Source organism: Cebus imitator, unplaced genomic scaffold, assembly GCF_001604975.1.
Source record: "Cebus imitator isolate Cc_AM_T3 unplaced genomic scaffold, Cebus_imitator-1.0 Scaffold463, whole genome shotgun sequence".
NCBI classification, from domain to species: Eukaryota; Metazoa; Chordata; class Mammalia; order Primates; family Cebidae; genus Cebus; species Cebus imitator.
The window spans coordinates 592,643-604,601 of NW_016107778.1; the positions used below are offsets into that span (position 1 = coordinate 592,643).

At 37.8% G+C, this 11,959-nt stretch overlaps 1 protein-coding gene and 1 non-coding gene across 4 annotated transcripts in view; one reads left to right on the top strand and one right to left on the bottom strand.

Annotated features, from left to right (window-relative positions):
• ZC3H12B (zinc finger CCCH-type containing 12B) overlaps positions 1–11,959 on the bottom strand; it is a 500,390-nt gene that overhangs the window by 311,737 nt on the left and 176,694 nt on the right. The window lies entirely within an intron of this gene.
• On the top strand, positions 9,957–10,061 carry LOC119468642. Its single transcript, XR_005197375.1, has one exon. It is a non-coding gene; the product is annotated as a U6 spliceosomal RNA (small nuclear RNA).

Here is an 11,959-nt window from a genome sequence, read left to right on the forward strand (position 1 = left end):
AGAAAAAGAAAAAAGAAGAGTGAAAAGAAATAAACAAAGCCTCCAAGAAATATGGGATTATGTGAAAAGACCTAATCTATGCTTGATCGGTATATCTGAAGAGGATGGAGAAAATGAATACAAGCTGGAAAACGCTCTTCAAAACATTATCCAGGAGAACTTGACCAAAGCCGGCTAACATTTAAATACAGGAAATACAAAGAACACCACAGAGACACTCCTCAAGAAGAGCAAACCCAAGGCACATAATCGTCAGATTCACCAGGGTTGAAATGAAGGAAAAAATGCTAAGGGCAGCCAGAGAGAAAGATCAGGTCACCCACAAAGAAAGCCCATCAGACTCGCAGAGGATCTCTAGGCAGAAACCCTGCAAGCCAGAAGAGAGAGGGGACCAATATTCAATATCCTCAAAGAAAAGAACTTTCAGCCCAGAATCTCATATCCAGCCAAACTAAGCTTCATAAGTGAAGGGGAAATAAAATCCTTTACAGACAAGCAATTACTGAGAGATTTCATCACCACCAGACCTGCCCTGCAAGAGCTCCTGAAGAAGGCACTAAACACAGAAAAAAAATCCAGTACCAGTCACCGCAAAAACAAACCCAACGGTAAAGACCAATGATGCAGTTAGGAAACTGCATCGACCAAAGGGCAAAACAAACAACCAGTAAAAAAATAGCAGGATCAAATTCACATATAACAATATTGACATTAAATGTAAATGGCCTAGATGCCCCAATCAAAAGATACAGATTGGCAAACTGGGTAAAAAGTCAAAAGCCATCTCACACACAAAGACACACATAGACACAAAAAAAATAAAATCGACTTTAAACCAACAAAGATCAGAAGAGACAAAGAAGGACAATACATAGTGGTGAAAGGATCAATACAACAAGAAGAGCTAACTATCCTAAATATATATGCACCCAATACAGGAACACTCAGATACATAAAGCAAGTTCTTCATGACCTACAGAGACTTAGATTCCTGCACAATAATAGTGGGAGACTTCAACACTCCACTGTGAACATTAGACAGATCAATGAGAAAAAAAATCAAGGATATCCAGGACTTGAACGCAGATCTGGAACAAGCAGACCTAATAGACAGCTACAAAACTCTCCACCCCTCAGCCACAGAATATACATTCTTCTCAGCACCACATCGCACTGACTCTAAAATTGACCACATAATTAGAAGTAAATCTCTCCTCAGCAAATACAAAAAAATGGAAATTATAACAGTCTCTCAGACCACAGGGCAATCAAATTAGATTTCAGGATTAAGAAACTAACTAAGAACTGCACAACTTCATGGAAACTGAACAACTGGATCCTGAATGTTGACAGGATAAACAATGAAATGAAGGCAGAAATAAAGGTGTTCTTTGAAACCAAGGAGAACGAAAACACAATGTACCAGAATCTCTGGGACACATTTAAAGCAGTGTCCAGAGGGATGTTTACAGCAATAAATGCCCACAGGAGAAATGAGGAAAGATCCAAAATTGACACCCTATTGTCAAATTGAAAGAGCTAGAGGAGCAAGATCAAAAAAACTCAAAAGCTAGCAGAAGACAAGAAATAACTAAGATCAGAGCAGAAATGAAGGAGATAGAGACACAAAAAACCCTTCAAAAAATCAAAATATCCAGGAGCTGGTTTTTTGAAAAGATCAACAAAACAGATAGACCACTAGCTAGATTAATAAAAAAGAAAAGAGAGAATAATCAAATAGATGCAATAAAAAATGATAAAGGGATATCACCACCAATTCCACAAAAATACAAACTACCATCAGAGATTACTAAAAACAACTCTATGTGCGTAAACCAGTAAATCTGGAAGAAATGGATAAATTCCTGGACACTTGCACCCTACCAAAACTAAACCAGGAAGAAATTGAAACCCTGAATAGACCAACAACAAGGGATGAAGGTGAGGCAGCAATTATCAGCCTACCAAAAAAAGTCCAGGTCCAGAGGGGTTCATGCTGAATTCTACCAGACATACAAAGAGGAGGTGGAATACCACTTTTTCTGAAAGTATTACACACAATATAAAAAGAGGGAATCCTCCCCAATGCATTTAACGAGACCAACATCATCCTGATATCAAAACCCAGAAGAGACTCAACAAAAAAAGAAAACTTCAGGCCAATATTCATGATGAACATAGATGCAAAAATCTTCAATAAAATACTGGTAAACTGACTGCAACAGCACATCAAAAAGCTTACTCATCATGACCAAGTAGGCTTCATCCCAGGGAAGTAAGGCTGGTTCAACATATGCAAATCCATAAACGTAATCCACCACATAAATAGAACCAAAGACAAAAGCCACATGATTATCTCAATAGATGCAGAGAAGGCCTTCGACAAAATTCAACAGCCTTTTATGCTAAAAACTCTCAATAAACTCGTTATCAATGGAACCTATCATAAAATAATAAAAGATATTTATGAGAAACCCACTGCCAATATCATATTAAATGGGCAAACCTGGAAGCATTCCTTTGAAATCTGGCACTAGACAAGGATGCCCTGTCTCACCACTCTTACTCAATATAGTATTGGAAGTCCTAGCCAAAGAAATCAGGCAAGGAAAAGAAATAAAGTGTAGTCAATTAGGAAAAAAGGAAGTAAAATTGTCTATATTTGCAGATAAGATAATTGAATATTTGGAAGACCCCATCGTCTCAGCCCAAATTCTCCTTAAGCTGATAAGCAACTTCAGCAAAGTCTCAGGATACAAAACCAATGTGCAGAAATCACAAACATTCCTATACATCAATAATTTTCCAGACAAACAGCCAAATCAAAAGTGAACTCCCATTCATATTTGCTACAAGAATAAAATACCTAGGAATACAAGTAACAAAGGAGGTAAAGGACATCTTTAAGGAGAACTACGAACAACTGCTCAAGGAAATAAGACAAGAAACAAACAGATGGAAAAACATTCCATGCTCATGGTTAGAAAGAATCAATATTGTGAAAATGGCCATACTGCCCAAAGTAATTAATAGATTTAACACTATCCCAATCAAATTACCCATGACCTTCTTCACAGAAGTACAAAAAAAAAAAAAACTTTAAACTTCATATGGAACCAAAAAAGAGCCTGCATAGTCAAGACAATCCTAAACAAAAAGAACAAAGCTGGAGGCATCACACTGCCAGACTTCAAACTATACTACAAGGCAACAGTAATCAAATCAGCATGGTACTGGTATCAAAACAGAGACATAGGCCAATGGAACAGAACAGAGGCTTCTCCAGCAACACCACACATCTACAACCATCTGATCTTTGACAAACCTGACAAAAACAAGCAATGGGGAAAGGTAACCCGGTTTAATAAATGGTGTTGGGAAAATTGGCTAGCAATGTGCAGAAAGCAGAAACTGGACCCCTTCCTGACACCTTACACTAAAATTAACTCCAGATGAATTAAGGACTTAAAGATAAGAACTAACACCATTAAAAACCCTAGAAGAAAACCTAGGCAAAACCATTCAGGACATAGGCATATAAAAGGACTTCATGAGTAAAACATCAAAAGCAATGGCAACAAAAGGCAAAATAGACAAATAGGATCGAATTAAACTCCAGAGCTTCTGCACAGCAAAAGAAGCAATCATTAGAGTGAACCAGCAACCAACAGAATGGGAAAAATTTTTGCAATCTACCCATCTGACAAAGGGCTGATATCCAGAATCTACAAAGATCTAAAACAGATTTACAAGAATAAAACAAACAAACCCATCCAAAAGCGGGTGAAGGACATGAACAGACACTTTCCCAAAGAAGACATATATGAGGCCAACAAACATATGAAAAAATGCTCATCATCATTGGTGATTAGAGAAATGCAAAACAAAGCCACATTGAGATACCATCTCATGCCAGTTAGAAGGTCCATCATTAAAAAATCTGGAAACAACAGATGCTGGAAAGGATGTGGAGAAATGGGAACAATTTTACACTGTTGGTGGGAGTGTAAATTAGCTCAACCATTGTGGAAGACAGTGTGGCGGTTACTCAAGGACCTGGAAATAGAAATACCATTTGAACCAGCAATCCCATTACTGGGTATATATCCAAAGGATTATAAATCATTCTATTACAAAGACACATGCACATGCATGTTCATAGTGGCCATGTTTACAATAGCAAAGACCTGGAACAACCCAAATGCCCATCAATGATAGGCTGGACAAAAAAAATGTGTCATATATACACCATGAAATACTATGCAGCCATAAAAAACCTTGAGTTCATGTCCTTTGTAAGGGCAGGGATGAACTTGGAAACCATCATCAACAAACTGACACGAGAACAGAAAATCAAACACCGCATGTTCTCACTCATAGGTGGGTGTTGAACAATGAGAACAGTTGGACACAAAGAGGGGAACATCACACACCAGGGTCTGTTGGGTGGTCTACAGGAGGAATAGTGGGAGGGAGGGTGTGGGAAAAATAAGATGGGGAGAAATGGCAGATATAGGTGATGGAAGGGTGGAGGCAGCAAACCATATTGCCTTGTATGTACCTGTTCAACAATCCTGCATGATCTACACATGTACCCCAGAACCAAAAATACAATTATATATATATATATATATATATATATATATATATAAAGAAGAAAAAGGAAAAGAAAAAGACACAATCCTCAGACTCAAAGAACTTGATATGAAAAACCAATATGTAAATAAATTGCTATATAAAGGACAATCTTCTCCACAAGAAAAGTCCATAGTGAGTTGCAATGGGATGCAAAGCAGGATTGAGGACAATTACTACTGTTTGTTTAAAAAAGTGTACCAGTAAATGTTTTAGAATTGGACAAAAAATAGACTTCACCCACAAAAGTCAAGTTGTGAGCTCAAGAAAATATAATAAAAACTAAATATTGGGTATAACGTGCACTACTTGAGTGAGGAGTGAACTAAAATCACAGACTTCACCACTATACTATTTGTCCATGTAACCAAAAACCACTTATATCTGAACCAGAAATAGAAATATATTAATTAAATTTTTTGAAATATTAAAATGGAAATATATTAATTAAAAATAATAAAACAGTTGATTTAAAGAATTTGTCTAATATTTCCAATGCTTTGGTTTCCTCAAAGGTGGTTTCCATTAATATTTTCGCCTTCAAATGGGCCACAGATTCTTCTTTCCTTACATTTGTTATAAGTTTTTGTAATAATTTTGAGTATTGTAATGTAAGAACTCTGCAAATCAGACCATAGTCTGCCATCCAAGGGTTTGCTGTTGCTGTTTCATATAGATTGCCTTTGTTTACTTATTTAGCATTTTATCAAAATTATTTTTGTAAAGTCTGTTTTCTTTGTTGTGTGGTGCCACTGTAGTATGTGTTCCATTAGCTTAGGGATCACCTAGTGTTTTTACAACGTTTCCTTACATGTTTGGTGCAAAAAAACCCACTTCAAAAACTAATAAAAAAATGTACTTTCATAGTCTTTACTCCTTGGCCAAGTTTATGTGTGCATTTTTCCAATACTGAGCTTGGCCATTTACAGTTGTTTCTTACCTTTTATTTCCTGCTTGTGCAGAGACCAAAACCTAGCCAGGGGTCTCAAACACTAGGGTCTTCTCAGGCCTTTTGTGAGAAAGTGTTCAATTTTGTGCATGTATGTTTTCTTGATTTTCTGGTATACACAGAGTTTTAGAAGTCCCTAGACCCCGAGTGTCTCCTGCAATCTTCTCCAAAAGATTTTCAGTCTGTCCATTTCTTGTCTAAACTGTCGTTCTTTTTTCCAGGTTGCTGGAGCCAATACTCATGTTTTTAAACAATATATTCAGAAAAAGCTTCCAAGCAATGTGCCCCAGCCTGGGACTGCTGCAAAAAGGATGCAACAAAGGCAAGCTAATAGTGCTCCCTCTGACACTAGAAATGTGCATCAGGAATACAGGTTGCTCTTATGGTTGCCACCAATCTTAGTTGTAGAGATAGTAGATGAATTATTTAAAATACCACAATACTCTTTTACTGCAACACAGCAGCTTCTAACTTTATCAAGTAATCCCCTGATTGTTTTAAGTTTTTCACCGGATCCAAGAGTTTAGCAAGAATTGATTTTGACATTTTTTCCATGCTCACTGATTGTGAGTGAAGACTTATGACGCTCTGGAGTCCCTTACTTTGCTATTTTTAGTGACACCTGAATTGTCAATGTTTAAATAAAACTCAAAATATAAAATATTAAAATGGCTAGGTGGAGTGGCTCACACCTATAGTCCCAGCACTTTGGGAGGCTGAGACGGGCAGATCAAGAGGTAAGGCTTTCGAGATGAATGTAGCCAACATGGTGAAACCCGGTCTCTACTAAAAATGCAAAAATTAGCCAGGCATGGTGGTGGGCACCTGTAATCCCAGCTACTTGGGAGGCTGAGGCAGGAGAATCATTTGAACACAGGAGGCAGAGGTTGAAGTGAGCCAAGATCACGTCATTGCACTCCAGCCTGGGCAACAGAGAGAGACTCCATCTCAAAAACAAAACAAAACAGGAAAACAAAGCAGAATAAATGCAAGATGACCGAATAGGAATAGCTCTGGTGTGTAGCTCCCTGCGAGAGTGATGCAGAATGCAGGTGATCTCCACATTTCCAACTGAGGTACCTGAAACTTCTCACTGGGGCTGGTTGGACAGTGGGTGCAGCCCAAGGGATGCGAGCTGAAGTAGGGTGGGTCACCACCTCACCTGGGAAGTACAAGAAACAGGGAAACTCCCTCTTCTAACAAAGGGAAGCCATTAGGGACTGTTTCCGGCACACTGGCCCAGTTACTGCGCTTTTCCTACAAACTTCTCAACTCAAAAACCAGGAGATTCTCTCTGATGCCTACAACACAAGGGCCCTGGGTTTCCAGCACAAAATTGTGCGGCGGTTTGGGAAGACACCGAGCTAGCCACAGTAGTTTTTTTTTCCTTACTCCAGTGGCACTTGGAACACCAGCAAGGCAGAATTGTTCACTCCCCTGAAAAAGGGGGCTGAAGTCAGAAAGCCAAGTGATCTGGCTCAGCTGGTCCCACCCCTATGAAGATCAGTGAGCAAAGACCACTGGCTTGAAATTCTTGCAGCCAAAAAAGAAGTCTCAGCTTGACCTGGCATATTTGAGCTGTGGGGGGGAGGGGTGTCCACCATTGGTGTGGCTTGAGTAGGCAGTTTCAAACTCACCCATGTAAACAAAGTCACCAGAAAATTCAAACAGGGAGGAGCCCACGACAGCTTAGCAAGACTTCTGCAGGCAGACTCTGTCACCAGACTCCCTCCTTGCAGGGCAGGGCATCTCTGAATAAAGGCAGCAGCCCGTCAGGGACTTGTAGATAAAGCTCCCACCTTCCTTGGTGTGCAGAAGCATTTCAGTTTAATTAAGTCCTATCTATTTATCTTTGTTTTTGTTGTATTTGCTTTTGAGTTCTTGATCATTAAGTCTTTGCCTAAGCAAATGTCTAGAAAGATATTTTCTGATGTTAGCTTTTAGAATCTTCATAGTTTCAGGTCTTACAATTAAATTCTTAATCCACCTTGAGTTGATTTTTGTATAAGGTGAGAGAATAGGATCCAGTTTTATTCTTCTACATGTGGCTTGCCAATTATCCAAATACCATTTGTTGAATAGGGTGTCCTTTCCCTACTTTGTGTTTTTGTTTGCTTTGTCAGAGATTAGTTGGCTGTACTATTTGGCTTTATTTCTGGGTTCTGTAATCTGTTCCATTCTTTTACGTGCCTGTTTTTATGCCAGTATCACACTGTTTTTGTGACTATGGCCTTATACTATAATTTGAAGTCAGGTAATGTGATGCCTCCAGATTTGTTCTTTTTGCTTAGTCTTGTTTTGGCTATGTGTGCTCTTTTTTGGCTCCATATGATTTTTATAATGATTATTTTCTAGTTCTGTGAAGAATAACTGTTATTTTTATTCAAACTGCATTTAATTTATAGACTGCTTTGGCAGTATGGTTGTTTTCTGAATATTGATTCTAGCCATCCATGAGCATGGGATGTGTTTCCATTTGTTTTGTGTCCTCTATGATTTCTTTTAGCAGTGTTTTGTGGTTTTTCCTGTAGAGGTCTTTAACACACTTGGTTAAGTATATTTCTAAGTATTTTACTTTTCTTGCAGCTATTGTGAAAGGGGTTGAGTTCTTGACTTGATTCTCAGCTTGATCACTGTTGGTGTAGAGCAGAGCTACTGATTTATGTACATTAATTTTGTATGCAGAAACGTTGTTGAATTCATTTACCAGTTCTAGGAGCTTTTTGGGTGGGTCTTTAGGGTTTTCTAGCTATATGATTATATTACCAGTGAACGGTGACAGTTTGATTTCCTCCTTACCAATTTGGATGCCCTTTATTACTTTCACTTGCTCTGGCTAGAACTTCCAGTACTATGCCAAAGAAAAGTGGTAAGAGTAGGCATCCTGTCTTGTTCCAGTTTTCAGAAGGGAATGCTTTGAACTTTTCCCATTCAGTAGTATGTTGGCTGTGGATTTTTCATATGTGGCTTTTATTACATTAAGGTATATCAATTCTATGCTGATTTTGCTGAGGATTTTAATAATAAGGGATGCTGAATTTAGCCAAATGCCTTTCCTGTATGTTTTGAGATGATCAGAAGATTTTTGTTTTAATTCTATTTATGTTGTGTACCAAGGTGCCCTTTGACCGTCCTTCAGGTCTGTTAACTTTTATTAACATACAACTCTTTAAAATTGTGGTTACTTCTTTTGCTGGTAAGTGGTGGATTTAGCTAAACAAACTAGAATTGAATTTAATAACAGTGATAAGTGACAACCATGAAACAAGGGAGAAACTTCAAAATAGAGATAAAGAATGCTAATGATAATCCTGCTGAACAACAAAAAAAATCAAAATACATTTGGCATTTTCTATTATGAAATCAAAGATTCTATAAGTATGCATCAAAACTGGAAATATATTTTCCCATAAAGTGAAAAGCTACCATTTCTACAATACATATATTTACATGTAACAAGTTATTCTGCAATTAAGCTAGGCAGATAATGGATTACTGCAGTTACAAGACTGGAAGAATAGTAGTTTTGAATAAAACTGTGAAATACTAACACTAGATTTTCTTAAAAATAATATTTTGTACCTTCCCAAAAGCTTGCATATGAAAGCTGTAGAAAAAAGGAGTAGGAAATTAGCAGCAGATAACAGGTTACTGACATTTTCTCAAATTAAAATATACAGAAAATTCAGTGAAACACAATTCAGAAACAAAGAAGAAAGAGTTATTTTCAAAATATGTGAGGTTTTTTAAAGAGCCAATTTTGTTAACAATGATGTATCTTCAGTTTAGAAATCAAGCTACTTTTATAACCAGGAAAACATCTCTCAGAAGGTAAGGCTACCATTTTGTAAGTAAATCTTAATTACATGTTGCCTACCCATTTTAATTTTCACTTTGCTTACAAGCCAGGGAATAGAACATCCATAGTTTGTTGATATGAGTTTGTGTTGTGTCTCTATAAGTATTTTAAGCTAAAGTCTAGGAAGAATGAAAATGTGATCTTTCAGTCAATAATTATGATGATTCTATAATAGACACTAATCATTACTAATACTGTAATTTTAAAAAATGACAGGCCTTGTAGACAAAGTAAAAAATAAAGCATATAATTCTAGTTAAATCTAAACTCCCTTTCTCCAAACCTCTAATTTACCTATTTAAGAATAAAATAATTCAGATGGAAGAGGCAGAGCTAGATGGCTGAATAGAAGCATTCACCGATCAGCTTCTCAACAGGAACACAAAACTGAACAAGTATCCACACAGAAAAGCACCTTTATGAGAACCAAAAATCAGACGAACAAATGCAATACCTGTTTTTAGCTTCATATTCCTGAAAAAGGCACTGAAAAGGGTCGAAAATACAGTTTTCATGCTCACCTCAGCAGCATATATACTAAAAATTAGAATACAGAGAAGATTAGCATGGCCCCTGCGCAAGGATGAGATGCAAATTCGTGAAGTGTTCCATATTTTTTAATAGCCTATCAACCCAAAAAAGTCCAAGCACAGATGGGTTCACAGCCGAATTCTACCAGACATAGAAAGAAGAACTGGTACCATTCCTTCTGAAACAATTCCAAACAATGCAATAGGAGGGAATACACCCTAACTCATTTTATGAGACCAAAATCATCCTGGTACCAAAACCTGGCAGAGACACAACTAAAAAAGAAAACTTCAGGCCAATATCTATGATGAACATTTATGCAAAAATATTTAATAAAATACTGGCAAACCAAATGCAACAACATATCAAAAAGCTTCTCCATCACCATCAAGTAGGCTTCATCCTGGGGATGCAAGGCTGGTTCAACATATGCAAATCTATAAACATAATCCATCACATAAATAGAAACAAAGACAAAAACCACATCACCATCTCAATAGATGCAGAGAAGGCCTTCAACAAAATTCCATAGCAGTTTATTCTAAAAACCTTCAATAAACTAGTTATCAGTGGAACATATCTCAAAATAATGAAAGCTATTTATGAGAAACCCACAGCCAACATCATACTGAATGGGCAAAAACTGAAAGCATTCCCGTTGAAAACTGGCACTAGAAAAGGATGCCCTCTCTCACCACTCCTGTTCAACAGAGTATTGGAAATTCTAGCCAGAGCATCAGGCAAGAAAAAAAATAAATGGTATTATTCCTTTAATAAAAGAGAAAGTGAAATTGTCTCTATTTGCAGATGACATGATTGTATATTTAGGAGACCCCACTGTCTCAGCCCAAAAACTCCTCATGCTGATAAGCAACTTCAGCAAAGTCTCAGGATATAAAATCAATGTGCAGAAATCACAAGCATGCCTATACACCAATAACAGACAAACAGAGAGCCAAATCAAGAGCTAACTAACTGCCATTTACAATTGCTACAAATAGAATAAAATACCAAATCAAAACCACACTGAGATATCATCTCATGCCAGTTATAATGGTGATCATTAAAAAATCTAGAGACAACAGATGTTGGAGAGGATGTGGAGAAATAGGAACACTCTTACACAGTTGGTGGGAGAGTAAATTAGTTCAACCATTGTGGAAGACAGTGTGGCGATTCCTCAAGGATCTAGAAATAGAAATTCCATTTGACCCAGCAATCCCACTATTGGGTATATGCCCAAAGAACTATAAATTGTTCTACTATAAAGACACATGCACATGTATGTTCATTGCAGCCCTGTACACAATAGCAAAGACCTGGAACCAACCCAAATGCCCATCTATGATAGACTGGACAAAGAAAATGTGGTACATATACGCCATGGAATACTACGCAGCCATAAAAAACGATGAGTTCATGTCCTTTGTAGGGACTTGAATGAATCTGAAAACCATCATTCTCAGCAAACTGACCCAAGAACAGAAAGCCAAGCACCATATGTTCTCAATCAGGTGGGTGTGAACAACGAGAACACGTGGACTCAGGGAGAGGGAGCATCACACACAGGGGACACTTGGGGGGGTATGGGAGAGAGTGGGTGGTGGGGAGGGAGGGGAGGGTGGGGAGGGATAACATGGGGAGAAATGCCAGATATAGCATGCACCTAAAGTAAAATAAGAAAAAAAGAGAATAAAATACCTAGGAATACAAACTAACAAAGGATGTGAAGGACCTCTTCAAGGAGAACTGCAAACCACTGCTCAAGGAAATAAGAGAGGATAGAAACAGATGAGAAAACATTCCATGCTCATGGTTAAAAAGAATCAATATCGGGCCAGGCGCGGTGGCTCAAGCCTGTAATCCCAGCACTTTGGGAGGCCGAGTCGGGTGGATCACGAGGTCAAGAGATCGAGACCATCCTGGTCAACATGGTGAAACCCCGTCTCTACTAAAAATACAAAACATTAGCTGGGTATGGTGGG